Raw genomic sequence first — 12,428 nt, 5'->3', positions numbered from 1 at the left:
TGAGAACACTTAACAATAACTTCTCTCTTTCATTTGCTAATGGTTTTAACCCCCCCCCCTGCAATAAAATGTAAGAAATAGATAGAAATTTATCTATGGTAAATATGTAAACTTCAGGAATGGCTGAGGGAATTCATTTAAAACTGGCTTTCAAAAACATAGCTAAATCAAAAGAAGCTTCCACTTGAGTAACCTGGCAATATTGCTTACCCATCTTGACTATTGTTTAATAAAATCCTCTAGTCTGGGAATTTATAGAATCATAGAATTGTAGAGTTGGAAGGGGCATAAAGACCAAGTCCCTGCAATGCAGGAATCTCAGCTAAAGCATCCATGACCGATGGCCATCCAGCCTCTGCTTAAAAACCTCCAAGGAAAGAGAGTCCACAACCTACCGAGGTTGGACTTGTTTTATATAATGTCTCTTGGGACACTAGGGGGTGGCTGTTAAGTTGATAGGGCCAATCCATTTTTATTCTTAATCATTTACATTTACAGTTTCCAGAGGGCTAGTTACAGGTAGGTAGCCGTGTTGGTCTGACGTACTCGAAACAAAATTTAAAAAATTCCTTCCAGTAGCACCTTAGAGACCAACTAAGTTTGTCATTGGTATGAGCTTTTGTGTGCATGCACACTTCTTCAGATTTTTTTTTTTTTTTAGTTTCCAGAGGGGTAACTATCTGTGTTAGTCTGCTACAGGGCGGGGGACAGGGGACGGGACAACAACCCTGCAAAGAGTCTTGAGGCACCTTAAAGATAGATTCTGCCACAATAAAATAGTTATACTTAAGGTGCTGTAAGACTCTGTTACTTACACCTGCTGGATTAGATGGAGCTTTGATCTGATTCTTATTGGTGCTATTAAATTTCTGCCAGCTCTGGAGGAGAGCGGACATGTCTGGGAAAGGGAAAAGGTAGGTCGGGGCACTGTTTTCTTGTTCTTTCCATCATGTTCTGCCACACTCGTCAATCAGGACATGATTCGGCTTCATCTCTTTGACCACACATCTAATCCGCTCCTAAATGGAGGAATATCTGCATTACATCTTCAGCAAACCAAGTGACAGCAGAAAGAGGGAAGAGAGAGGGACAAATAGTGCCCTAACCAATTGGGGGCCCTTTTCCGACCATCTCTGTCATCTTCCCCAGGCTCCTGAACTAAATAGTATACACATGTGCCCTGTAGAGGCTTGAGTCAAGGGTCAAATTATAACTTCCCAGGGTTTCTTTTTCCCTGGTCCCACGACCTGGAAAACCTTGAGAAGTTACAGTTTGCAAGGATTCTAGGCTGCAGGATGCTGCCAGAATAACTTAGGCAAGACTTCAGCTCAGCCCTCAAAATTGTTAGAAGGGCAAAAAGGCCAGGAGCGTCAATAGGCCTCATCTTAAAATGAGTTAACTTAGGCCAAGGAGACTCTCCTGGCGCCCTTATTACATATATTTAGGCACCAGGCAAAACCGTTCCTCTTCTCCCAAGCCTTTGGCTAATTAAACAACCTACACCCTTTTAAACTGGTCCGGTGGGTATTTTTGTTTGTTTGTTTTTATATTGTAAACCATCCTGTGCTCCTCAGATGAAGGGCAGTATAGGAATAATAATAATAATAATAATAATAATAATAATAATAATAATAATAATAATAATAATGTTTTACTATGTTTTTATATATATGCTGGAAGCTGCCCAGAGTGGCTGGGGTACCCCGTCAGATGGGCAGGGTATAATAAAAATAAAAATAATGTCTGAATCATTTCAGTTTAGCTGAGATAATTTTGAATCTGGTGCAGGGAACTTCATCTAGTACAGTCGTTTCGTGGATCCCAAATGCCTTGCAAATTGAACGTTTTGCTTCCTGAACGCCGCAAACCCAGAAGTGAGTGTTCCTGTTTGTGAACATTCTTAAACGTCTGACGTGGCTTCTGATTGGCTGTGGGAGCTTCCTGCAGCCAATTGGAAGCGGCGCCTTGGTTTCCAAACGCTTTGGAAGTCGAATGGATTTCCAGAACGTATTCCGTTCGACTTCCGAGGTACCACTGTAATAGGATTGTCAATGGGCCCTCTAAGATGGTGCCCATTTTATGGAGCCCAAAGAAGAGGAGGAGGAGGAAGAAGAGGAGACTTTACTTGTAACTAGGAACTGGGTGGTAGAAAAGACAGGATTTTTTGGTCCGGTCATCTCCCATGCCTTTTTCTTTCTTTTTTCTTTCTTTTTTTTTTCTTTTTCTTTTTCTTTTTTTTTTTTTGAGAGAGACACACACACTTTTGACTCAGTGAAATGGCGACAATGGCTCTTCAGTTTGTGCCTTTTTCCAGTGGGAATGGTTATGGTGTGGCTGGTCTGCCTTTGTTCCTTAGAAGCAAGCTGTCTCTTTTTCTCCAGCTATGGCTCTGAGAGAGCTCAGCGTTTGCCTGCTGGGGGGACACTGGTGTGGGCATATCAAGCACTATATAGTGCTTTGTAGAAGACAGCTTTGATCCCAACATCAGTCCAACAATTAGAGCATCTTTTATGAGAAAGACAGCACAGTATCAGAATGGGTTGTGTAAATTCCTAATATGGGATACAGCCGGGTAAAGGCGATTTCACGCTCTAGCGCCAGTGTCCTATTGAGGTTCTGCAGCAGCTATTTATGTTTATGACATCATCACAAAAGAGGAAACATTTTCAATGTTAAGGAGCTATGCGAAAGAACCTCAGTAGCATGGACATCCCGACATAGTTGCTGCTATTGCTGGAAATAAATGTGATCTTAACGATGTAAGAGAAGCCATGGGAAAAGATGCTAAAGAATTTGCAGATCCCATCCACGGAATATCTGGAAAGACCAGGGCAAAAAAATGCAACAAACATAAATGAACTGTTTATAAAAATTAGCCATAGAATTGCATCAACAGATACAAACCCTCAAAATGCAGCTGTTGTTGACTTTGTTGTTGTTGTTGTTGTTTAGTCGTTTAGTCTTGTCCGACTCTTCGTGACCCCATGGACCAGAGCACGCCAGGCACTCCTGTCTTGCACTGCCTCCCGCAGTTTGGTCAAACTCATGTTCGTAGCTTCGAGAACACTGTCCAACCACCTCGTCCTCTGACGTCCCCTTCTCCTTGTGCCCTCAATCTTTCCCAACATCAGGGTCTTTTCCAAGGATTCTTCTCTTCTCATGAGGTGGCCAAAGTATTGGAGCCTCAGCTTCACGATCTGTCCTTCCAGGGAGCACTCAGGGCTGATTTCCTTAAGAATGGATAGGTTTGATCTTCTAGCAGTCCATGGGACTCTCAAGAGTCTCCTCCAGCACCATAATTCAAAAGCATCAATTCTTCGGCGATCAGCCTTCTTTATGGTCCAGCTCTCACTTCCATACATCACTACTGGGAAAACCATAGCTTTAACTATACGGACCTTTGTCGGCAAGGTGATGTCTCTGCTTTTTAAGATGCTGTCTAGGTTTGTCATTGCTTTTCTCCCAAGAAGCAGGCGTCTTTTAATTTCGTGACTGCTGTCACCATCTGCAGTGATCAAGGAGCCCAAGAAGGTAAAATCTCTCACTGCCTCCATTTCTTCCCCTTCTATTTGCCAGGAGGTGATGGGACCAGTGGCCATGATCTTGGTTTTTTTGATGTTGAGCTTCAGACCATATTTTGCGCTCTCCTCTTTCACCCTCATTAAAAGGTTCTTTAATTCCTCCTCACTTTCTGCCATCAAGGTTGTGTCATCTGCATATCTGAGGTTGTTGATATTTACACTATCATATACCAGAGTAGTTTTTAGAAAGTGTTTGACCTTGGAAATTAGGGGTTTATTTGGAGTATAGTTGACTTGGTCCCCTCCAGATTTTGCTGGACTCCAGTTCCCATCAGCTCCAGCTAGCATGGCCTGTTATCAGGATTGATGGGAGTTTTAGGCCAGAACATCTAAAGGACACCATCCTGCCATAACCAACCTGCTCTCTACCTGCCATTGTTGGATTTTTGTTTTGATTGTTTGCAGATTCATTCACCGCTTCGCAGCAGAGCGTTACTGAACTGGTGTACCCTATATTTAAAAAAAAACAGATTGCAAACTCAGTAAACCAAAGACAATAAAACAAGTCATACAATTATACAGTTACCGGTATTCTTTCATAAAATAATAGGTCATATTTTGCTCAACATACAATTCCCATATCCTTTGTGTGAAAAATGAACAGGTGGCAACCCTATCTATTGCAATGCTTTCTTGCATGTATGAATCTGTCAGTGGGTTTATTGCCATGTCAGTTTTGATCACAAACTCTTGAGTTTTCATTTAAATTTTTTTGGCCTACAGATTGAACCATTAATTCATTGAGTTAATTGACAATGACTTTACAACTCTGGCTTTCCCACTGAACTCTGGAAAAGCTCCTGGCCTTGCCTATAAGGTCCAGATGTTGTGCTTAAACTAAAATGCCACATGGAGGTCGAAGGGGGGCTCATTTGAATACCACACCAAACTTCAGACAAGGGCAAGAGATTTGAGTCTCTAGTAAAACATGCATACTTTTGGAGCAAGGAGCAGGTCTGAGGGGAAATAGTATTGTGCATTCTGAACTTGAACAAGCACCCTCTTTCTCTCTCTGTAGCTGATTGAACTGCTACTACAAAGAAAGGTATTAAGAGGTATTAAGAGTGATTCCGTAAAACTTTCAAATGGCCACCTCTTCCTTCTTTGCTACTAGCTTGAGTGGTCTATGGTTTTAGAAAAGTAAAAAATGCACTTTAGTGTTTGGAAGACACACTGCCCAAGACAACTTTTGAAATAAGTGATAAGGTCAAGGAGCCCGGTAGGGATCATAGCTTAAACAATTTAATATCCTCTGCCTTACACATGCACAGTCAAAACAGGTCTTTAAATAATGTTTATGCCAATCTTGTGTGTGTGGACTCAGCTGCAAATAAAACGTTTTAAGTGTGTTGCAATTTACAAATGTGACACTAGATGGCGACAATGAGCTATGGCAAATTCAATATATTTTTTCAAAACTTTTTTTAAAAGCATTTTCAGTGTGAAAGCATTTGTAAAAATTAAAAGAAAAATTAAAAATAAAAAGTTTCATTACTGAAATAAATGCAGTTTTCGACGATTTTCTAATTTTCCGAGTTTCACCTGTATGTGGTTGCCTAGTGATCCTTAACATTCACAGCAACTGCCTTTGATGAAGGTCTGAGGATGTGTTATGAAGGCATATGGTCAGTGGCAGCTGTTGTGGTGGGGAAGAGCAGTGGAGCTACCCTCCCCAGGTCACTACAACATGGATGGGGAAGCTTTATGGATATGCAGGTCAAGTGTGGTATGTGGTGGGTCTGGCTACTGTCAATCATGTGACATCACAATTATGTCAGGTGATTGGTGCTTTGATGTCCCAAAGTTGGGACGTCAAAGCACCATGCACAACCAATTCAGGAGGCTCCAGCTCTGCCCCCTATTGGCTGATGGGTGGTAGAGGCCAAAGCCTGCTTTCTCTTGCCAATGTGCAATCAGGAGCACACTTGAAGGCTCCCAGTTATGCATTGGCAACCACATATTACCTCAGGTATAAGATCGTGGTGTATCCAAGAGTGGCCAGCCTGATGCTGGGTGTCCATATGCAGGTGACACAGGTGATGTTATTCTCTTGTTCTTTGTCTGCCGTATATGGTATTCTGGATGATGGTATATTAGCTCTGTACATGGAGGTTACATTGAGCTATCAAGACTAATAGCCACAGGTTATGTATCTATCTCAGAGGTTTCCAACCTATTTGAGTCCCTGGCTCCCTTAACCAACCCCATTTTTTCTGCGGCTCCCCTGTGGGCTATAGGGGAATCTCCCCTTGTACGGGAGTTCCATTTCGGACCGCCATGTGCATCACTTGAACGTGCATAAGTGGGCATTCCCCTGTTCTGCCCCTACCCCTTTTGCGTGCTATTTCAGCACACACTTTTTCAAAGATGACCAGCATTCCATGGCACAGAGATGCATGAAAATGTAGACAAGCACATCTCGTTTGCCTGTTTGATTTTACGCCAAAGCTGTTGAGCTTTTTTAGGGTTGTTGTTGTTAAGCCACCCCAGGGTGCCATGGCACACTGGTTGAAAACCATCTGTCTGAAGCCCTCTTCATGCTTTGCTTGTGTGAAGAGACAAAGCAAGAGGGGTTGTGGGACTTCACTTTTGAAGTCTGGGCGTAACTAGTGTGGCCTTCTGATGTGGGGGTGCTGGTGGGGGTTGTTATTTATTGAATTTATATACTGCCCTATAAAAAAGGGCAGGTGGGCTGTGGTCTAAACCACTGAGCCTCTTGGCTTGCCAATCAGAAGGTCAGTGGTTCGAATCCCCGCAACGGGGTGAGCTCCCGTTGCTCTGTCCCAGCTCCTGCCAACCTAGCAGTTCAAAAGCATGTCCGTGCAAATAGCTAAATAGGTACCGCAGCGGCGTGAAGGTAAACAGCGTTTCCGTGCGCTCTGGCTTACGTCACAGTGTTCCGTTGTGCCAGAAGCTGTTTAGTCATGCTGGCCAAATGATCCAGAAAGCTGTCTGTGGACAAACGACGGCTCCCTCGGCCTGAAAGCGAGATAAGCGCTGCAACCCCATAGTCGCCTTTGACTGGACTTAACCATCCAGGGGTCCTTTACCTTTTTACACCCTGTACCCAGCGGTCTCGGGGCAGTTCACAGGATAAAATCAAAATATAAAACCACAAAATGCACAATCAAAATAAACACCCCCCTCCGGAAAAAAACACATTTTAAAAGGGCATACGATGTCAATCAAATCAACGAAAGGCCTGGTTAAAACGTCTTTGCCCAGCACCTAAAGGTGTATAATGAAGGCGCCATTGTTTTTCTCTAGCCATGGAATCTTCCTTGGATCCTGGGACTCCGATTGCTTAGGATTCCAGAATACAGGGAAGCCCCTGCATGAAGCAACACTCATCCTAAGGAAGCCATGTGCTTGGGGGTGGGGTGGGGTGGGCAAATGTCTCCCCTCCCCCCCCTCTACTTGCTTTCCCTCTTTACCCGAGTAAAGCGTGAAGAAGAGGGCTTAATTCTGCGCTAGTTCTCAGAAGTGGGGTGTTAATTGGGACGAGACACAGGGCAGCGAGCAACTGTGCAAGCAATCTGTGCTGCGCTCTTGCCTCAAATCATGTGCAAAACAGCAGGTGCAGGCCTACTGAGAGGCGCCACGAGCCGCAATGAGCCCAGAAACAAACGCTGATTGCCGGCCTCATTGACAAAGCACTTTCTGTAGCTGGAGCGGGCTACCCCTGCGACTGTTTCCCATTTGTTTCTTCCTGTGTACCAAAATTAGTTTCATATTGTTTGAACCGAGTGGTAATGGATTCTCCGTCATGCTAGCCCAGTCCCCTTCCAACAAAGAAAAGAGCCTGATTTGGCAGAGGGAAGGGAGGGGAATGCGGCGCTGCATATCAAATACATGCTGATGATGCGGAGGGGCGAAGCACATTCTCCCCATTTCTCCTACACCTGTTTGGACAGAAAAGGGTCACAGAGCCAGGGTCCCCAGAGAAGCCCTCATTAAAAGGATCCAAGCGGCTGAATTCATCCCAGCCACTTTCCGTGGGTGTCTCCTTGCGCTGCAGCACAACACTAACTGCTAAGTGTCCCTTCCAAGTGTCCCTATTTCCGAGGGACAGCCCCAGGTTTACAGAAACAGTCCAGGTTTCTGATTTGATTCCGGAATGTCCCTCTTTTCTTTAGGACGTCCCCATTTCCATCAGAGAAATGTTGGAGACGTGACCCCCGAGCCAAGGAGATAAGAAACTACACAACTTTTTAAAAGACATCTGAAGGCAGTCCTGTGTAGGGAAGTTTATTTTAGTGTTTTATTTTGTTCTTATATAAGTTGGAAGCCGCCCAGAGTGGCTGGGGCAACCCAGTCAGAGGGGCGGGGAATAAATAATAAAATTATTAGTCTGGAATAGGATGTCCCTATTTTCATTAGAGAAATGTTGGAGGGTATGAAGTAAAATAGTATGAGCTGTGCATACAGTGGTCTAAACCACTGAGCCTTTTGGGCTTGCTGATCAGAAGGTTGGTGGTTCAAATCCCTGTGGCGGGGCGAGCTCCTGTTGCTCTGTCCCAGCTCCTGCCAACCTAGCAGTTCAAAAGCACACCAGTGCAAGTAGATAAATAGGTACCGCTGTGGTGGGAATGTAAACGATGTTTCCATGCGCTATGTTTTCCATCACGGTGTTCTGTTGCGCCAGAAGCGGTTTAGTCCTGCTGGCCACATGACCTGGAAAGCTGTCTGCGGACAAACGCTGGCTCCCTCGGCCTGAAAAGCGAGATGAGCGCCGCAACCCCATAGTCGCCTTTGACTGGACTTAACTGTCCAAGGGTCCTTTACCTTTACCTTTTTTACCTGTTGTTTGACTGTCTTCTTCCTCTCCCCCCCTCCCCCAATCACCGAGGTGCTTTGAATGTCTTGCAGTTCCGGAAGTCAAGCCAATTTACTCCTTGGCTTATGAAAACCATGCCTGAGTGTTGACGATGACTGCCTTTGTGCACATGTTGTAGTAACCTTATAACTAGTAATCTCAGGGGGGGGGGTTCCGCCTGTCTCCTGCTCAGGTTGCCTGAGCTCTTGCACTTCCTCCTCTGCAGAACAGTCTTCTCCCAAAGGGGACCAGGCCAGGTTGGATGGCTTGCCATCAACCCACAGCAATTCTGCGCTTTCTGGCCTTGGACCAGGGAAGGGTGGACCATTCCTTGTCATGAGGTGTTCTCACTGTGTGAATGAAGAGGGGGGGGGTGCACAGCTCTAATGCCCTGCTGTGTTTTCCTGCTGTGAAAATAGGGGTATGCTGTGACAGGCCCCAGGCTGGGCCTTTTCTCTTTCAAAGAGAGAGGGGCTGAAGAAACAGGTGCGCTCTGCGGTTGCTCTCTATCTGCTGCCTTCATGGCGGGGCTGCATCTGGTCAGCTGAAGGCGTTTTTTTTATTATTTGAACTTTCCACGTGTGATTAGGGAAATGCTTGATTACATGCGCTTGCTCCCTTATTATTTGAGCTCTGTCAGTTCTGATTGTGTGGCTATTTCTGTATCTTTGTTCCAGCGCACTCCAGGCAATGCATTGGGAGTGGTGAATATTTAATCCCTTAGATTTTAGCTTTTTTTTGTTTTTATTTTTGTTCCAAGCAATTCCGGAGGAAACAGAAATCCAAGTTCCAAGTCATAAACATCCACACATGGTGCTGCTGAACTACACAGATCCCATCAACCCATCCCGCTGGCCATTCTGGATGGGGATGATGGGAATTGTAGTCTTGGGGCAGCGGTGGGTGGGGCTAATAGGTCCCTTAGCCCTGGCTTGTTCAACACCTCTGCATCTCCTTGCTGCTGCATGGAATATCACATGTACGAGACCTTCGGATTAGGTAAGTAAAGTAATTTAAACTTTTTTTTAAAAAAAAACACCTTCCATGCACACCTGCTACTAAGTGTGCTTCTCAATGACTGCCAATCTATGTAGGTTGAAGCAGCGATGGTCAATCTGTGGTCCTCCAGATATGCTCCAGAATGTCCATCGGTCTGAGATACTGGGAGTTCTCATCCAACAACATCTGCAGAGCTGCAGCTTGGCCACTCCAGGGTTAAAATGGCCAGTTTGCCCTGGGAATCAACCTTGTGAAGGTTCCCCCAGGGGGTGATGCTCTTGACAAGGCTTGGATTAGCCTGACTGGTCTTTTGTAGGAATTCAACCGCACTGCAAACTTAATGGGGTCAGGGCTCCTTCCATCACCTATTCCAAGAGACAATATTCCGAGGTGGCTTCTCACTTTTCGCCCGTCTTGTTAAATCTACCATCCGATTCAGCCTGGCGTCCCTGTGCACATGTATGGGCTCCTATTTCTCTCTCGTTGAAACCCAGGCGAGCCTCTTTGAACAGCTACTTCATCGCCAGTTAACCTAGCAGGGGTCGCGATCAAATGTGATCATTCCATACGATTGCACCCAGTGATTTGATGCAATTTACTTTTTATGACTCTGTGTGGAGTTTCGGGGCTGCTTCCGAGTAGGAAAAGCATCACAGGTGAGATAATCTTCTTGACCCATGTACTCAGTTGCGAAATACCTGCAATGTGCTTCACAAGGTACAATATGCACATTTCTTCTCACCCACTTGTGTACAGGTGGCCCAAGTATTTATTTGGCTACAGTGGATAAGAGAGGGCACTGTAGCTCAGTGCTAGATTCACATGCCTTGTGTACACAAGGTCTCTGGTTCAAGTCCCAGCAGTGTTAGAAACTCAGATGTATAATCTCATCACGAAATGGCACCTTAAACCTGGGCTGTGTCACCACAATGCAGTGTCTAGGCTCTGTTTCCCTCCCACCTATGAGATGTTAAATTATTATTATTCATTCATTCATTCGTTCCGTTTCTATACCGCTTTATAGATTAAAGAACAAATCTCAAAGTGGTTTGCAACACATTGAAACATACAAATAAAACAATGCGGAATAAAAATAATTCAGGCTTCATGGAATATATATTTCAGATCCTTCCCTAAGTGACGTTTTGCTTTCCCCAGTCGCCAGCCTGGCATCCAGAGATCTCCACGTGGTCGCAATTGGACCTGTGCTAGTCACAAAACATGACTAGCACCTGGCTAATTTTGAACACTTGAGTCCCAGCATCTCCAGTACAAAGATGGATTGTTGGCCACTGTGGGGATAGGATAATGGACTACGTAGGCATTTGCCCTGATCCGCCAGGGCTTTTCTTGGAGGTGATATGAAAGACATGGATAGCTCGGCTGGTTAGAGCATGGTGCTGATAACGACAAGGTTGCAGGTTCGATCCCCATACGGGGCAGCTGCATATTCCTGCATTGCAGGGGGTTGGACTCCTCTACCTATGTTCATTTATTATTACATTTATGTTCCAGTGCCACCCACATCCACTGGGAGTAGTGCTGGGCAATACCTGGTTTTCAACACTGTGATATATCACCAGCTAAACATGGTGATATACCGATTTATGACAATGTCTTAAAGAAGGATGGAGCTATGTAGAGGCATGGGCTGGCTTCACGGTTTTCCCCACATCGTGACTTTTGCTGGCACTTGTGATTCGCTCTCACCTGCAGGAGGCAAGGGAGAGCTGAGCCGGCAGAGTTAACAGGGGCTGCAGGACTCGAGAGAAGCATTGGTTGGCTTCACAGGTTTTCCCATATTGAGATTTTTGCATAGTATACACACACAAGCACATCGTGATTCATGATATGTTGCCAAGTCAATAATTGTGAAACTGATATCACAATATGGATTTCAAACCGGTTTTGGACGATATATCGTCCAAACTGGGAGCACCCCATAAGCAGAGTTTCACTCAGATGAACTCTGGATCCAACCCATTGAAAATATTACTGGTTCTTTGTGTAGACACTCATGTGGCTGTAAAAAAGAGAGAGCCCCATATTCTTGGTGAGCTGGCTTGGGCACAATAGGTTCCCCATGCTTGACTTAGAGCAGGCATAGGCAAACTCTGGCCCTCCAGATGTTTGGGACTACAATTCCCATCATCCCTGACCACTGGTCCTGTTAGCTAGGGATGATGGGAATTGTATTCCCAAACATCTGGAGAGCCGGAGTTTGCCTATGCCTGACTTAAAGCATGGGTGGCCAACCTGGTGCTGAGATTGTTCTTGGACTACAGCTCCCATCATCCTTGACCATTGCCCATGCTGGCTGAGGCTTATGGGAGTTGTAGTCCATCAACCATTGCTGAGATAAAGGCAGCAGTAACCAAAGGCTGAAATGGCCCGGGTGAACCAGCGTTTAATTTCCCTTCTATATAATTCTTTTTTGCTTCCTAGTCTGTTTAGTGCCCCCCCTCCCCAACTTGGCAGAAGAGATTCACCTTTTCACGGCAGTACTTCTTCATTTACAAATTACAATTTTCCCAACAATTTGCTGTGTATAAAAATTGGCCTTATGTGCAACCGGCCACTTAGTTGGAGAATGGAGCCTGCAGCCTTGACGCATTCTGTGAACAATTGGGTAATAACTCTGAACCGACCCCATTTACTGCGATGGGAGTTCTTGACTACAGTCTGAATTCTTACCAGATAAACTCTGCCACCCACTTTCACTCTGTGCTAAGTTTGCTACCGATGCAAATGTCCTCTGAAAACGTAATGGACTTCCATGTGTGTATGTGCCAAATCAATTTGTCTGGCTGACCTAAGAGGAAATTTGGTCTCTTCCGTATGAATGCAAATGCCTCTTTTTCCTAATTCTTAATATTGGCTGCCCAGTTATGCTTTTCAGTGATGTGGATACAATACTTAGCAAGCAGTAGGTGTGGGTGATTTTTTTCAAAAATCTTCTGGTTTAGTTTTCAATACTTTCCCTCCCTTTAAGCTCTCTGAATGATGGATGTGAATTGGAAAATAGTGTTGAC

At 44.9% G+C, this 12,428-nt stretch overlaps 1 protein-coding gene and 1 pseudogene across 3 annotated transcripts in view; both read left to right on the top strand.

Annotated features, from left to right (window-relative positions):
* The window catches only part of METAP1D (methionyl aminopeptidase type 1D, mitochondrial), a 102,239-nt gene that overhangs the window by 11,242 nt on the left and 78,569 nt on the right, over window positions 1–12,428 (top strand). The window lies entirely within an intron of this gene.
* LOC118097682 (ras-related protein Rab-22A-like) lies at window positions 2,246–3,102 on the top strand (annotated as a pseudogene).

This window comes from Zootoca vivipara, chromosome 1, assembly GCF_963506605.1.
Source record: "Zootoca vivipara chromosome 1, rZooViv1.1, whole genome shotgun sequence".
Lineage (NCBI taxonomy): Eukaryota > Metazoa > Chordata > Lepidosauria > Squamata > Lacertidae > Zootoca > Zootoca vivipara.
This window is presented reverse-complemented; position numbering and strand designations above follow the sequence as displayed.